This window comes from Heloderma suspectum, chromosome 6 (assembly GCF_057233095.1).
Source record: "Heloderma suspectum isolate Gila_16-S chromosome 6, 16-S_ref, whole genome shotgun sequence".
Taxonomy (NCBI): Eukaryota; Metazoa; Chordata; class Lepidosauria; order Squamata; family Helodermatidae; genus Heloderma; species Heloderma suspectum.
The window spans coordinates 82,354,736-82,357,505 of record NC_139463.1 but is presented as its reverse complement, the minus strand read 5'-3'; the positions used below and the strand labels follow the sequence as shown (position 1 = coordinate 82,357,505).

The 2,770-nt window shown below is 42.3% G+C and overlaps 1 pseudogene; it reads left to right on the top strand.

The window, feature by feature from the left end:
* Positions 1–1,093: 1,093 nt before the first annotated feature.
* LOC146341497 (olfactory receptor 6B9-like) lies at positions 1,094–2,074 on the top strand (annotated as a pseudogene).
* The last annotated feature ends 696 nt before the right edge of the window (positions 2,075–2,770 follow it).

Sequence of the window (2,770 nt, the reverse complement as noted above, 5' to 3'; positions counted from 1 at the left end):
AAAACTAGGGGAAGAGCTGTACAGAGTGTGATGCATCATCATCATCATCATTTTCATTCTTAATTATAGACATCAGTATTCTTTTCTAATCCCCTCCCTTTCTGTTTCATTTGCTCTCATCTCTAGCATCACAGCAATGTGTTTTCAAGCACCTATGTTGTGTTTAAAACCTACAGCTATTTTATTTACCACTATGATTTTTATTCTGTGTCATATAAACTTCAGTATAATGTAGGGATGTATGAAAGTCACTTACCTTTAATGAAATTTTATTCATGGGGGGGGAGGCGCTCTGTACCTCCACCCGAATCCTGGCTGGCCGGCCCCGCAAATGGCGGCGGCCGTAGACGCCGCCGTTTGCGTCCCTGAAGTCAGCCGTGATAGGCTACGTAAATGTTTACGTAGCCTATCACGGCTGAGTAAAAAAAAAAAAAGCGCGTACGCATATGGCAGCGCCCATGGGCGCCGCCATTTGCGTTCCTTATTTTGGCACGTCTTAGTCTACGTAAACATTTACGTAGACTACGGCGAAAATAAGCGGAACGCAAATAGCATAGACGCTATGCTATTTGTGTTCCCGTTATTTTCGCCGTAGTCTATGTAAATGTTTACGTAGACTAAGACGTGCCAAAATAAGGAATGCAAATGGCGGCGCCCATGGGCGCTGCCATTTGCGTACGCGCTTTTTTTTTTTTACTCAGCCGTGATAGGCTACGTAAACATTTACGTAGCCTATCATGGTGTTTTTTAAAATTTAGCTGTGATAGGCTACGTAAATCTTTACGTAGCCTATCACGTGTTTTTTTTTAAAAAACTTGGAAATGGTGGCGGCGGCAGCTGGTCGGAAGACTGGCTGCTGCAGCCCCTGCCACCAAACCACCACTGGAGCCTCCTCCAGAGCCGCCGCCGCCAGGAAGATTCACCGAACGTAAGTCCCGTCCCGGGGGGGCGGGGGGGGCAGACTGTTTCGCCACTGATTTCGGGGGGCCGAATGCGCTGGCATTCGGCCTCCCCATGATTTGTGGTGAAATTCTCTGACATCCCTAGTGTAATGCTGCTTTTTTTCTCTTCATAGGACAGAAACTATGCCAGCATGGTCACTGGCAATAAAACTCCCGTGTCCCATTTCATCATCTTGGGTTTCCAAAGTCTGAAGAAGTTTCAGCTTCTCCTCTTCTTTGTGGGATTGGTTGTTTATATCTTGACCTTGCGTGGACACCTCATCATTATCGGCATAGTACACATTGACCAGCGTCTCCAAACCCCCATGTATTTCTTCCTCAGCAACTTCTCCTTCCTGGAGATATGGTACACATCCAATATTCTTCCCAAGATGCTAGAAGTCTTCCTAGGTAAAAACAGATCTATCACATATGCTGGCTGCATTACTCAACTCTACTACCAAGATTACACTTGGCACAGCAGAATGTTTCATTCTGGCAATCATGGCATTCGATCGCTACTCAGCCATATGCAATCCTCTGAGATACCCAACACTCATGAATAATAAAATTTGCCTTCAACTGGCTGTGTGCTCTTGGATTGGTGCTTTCATAGTTTACATTCCCCCATTGGTTGCACTATGTAGACTGTCATTTTGTGGACCAAATAAGATCAACCACTTCTTTTGTGATGCATCACCATTACTGAAACTCTCTTGCATAAATCCACATGAAGCTGAACTGTCCAATTTCATTGTGGCCACTAGTGTCATTGTCAGTTCCTCCTCCTCATTTTGGTGTCTTACATCCTCATCATAATCACTGTTCTGAAAATCCCCTCATCTACTGGCCACCTAAAAGCCTTCTCAACTTGTGGCTCCCATCTGGCTGTAGTGACCATTTTATATGGCACTCTGATGTTCATGTATGTCCGTCCAACCTCAAACTTTTCCATCAATTCAGTGAACTTCAACAAAATTGTGTCTATGTTCTATACTGTGGTCACTCCCATGCTAAACCCAATCATATACTGCCTGAGAAACAAGGAGGTCAAAGATGCCCTGAAGAAAGCAATTAAAGGGAAGCGTGTGTCCCTACAAAAACCAAGCAACATAAGTGGGGTAATGAATTAAAATGAGGATTTGATTGCAATAAAGAGTCTATGTACAAAAGTCAAGGGAAGTGGAAATGAGTTTATATAATTGGATCCTTATAAAACACTAGCTTAATTTTCTCCATATGTAAGTATATTCACCATATTAGTCTACGTATCCAGATAAACAAACTGGGTTGGATCTGGAGAAGCTTCCACTAACGACAAAAACTCCTTCCTCTGATAGAAGAAGCTCTTCTGGCTAAGGAAGCGTCTTTGGATTAAACCCTATATCTTATTTCCTCCTTCTGCCACTAACAGTAAGATATTTGGTTTGTGTTTTCTCCCCATAAAAACCATTATTTAGGTTTTCTAACAGTTTAATTAAAATAAAATATATGTATAATAATTCTGAATTCCCCCCCTTTCACTACAGATGTTTAATTAGGACACTAAGACTAGGAAGAAGATGTTATTAATTAGGATACTAAGACTATGAGGGTCATTACTGCTGAAATGGTCAGTGACACTTTTCTGGTTTGTATTTGAACTTTGCATTGAAATACCATTGACTTTTTATACCCCTTGCAGTCCATTGCCTTTTAGTCACAATATCTACACCCCCTCCCCTTTGTACCCATGTGTTGGTATGTGTGTTACTGCCAACTAAGAATAGCACTTTAATTAACTAATGAGGTTCCCCTCTTCCCAAGTACTTTTGGTAAACTGTTGTTCC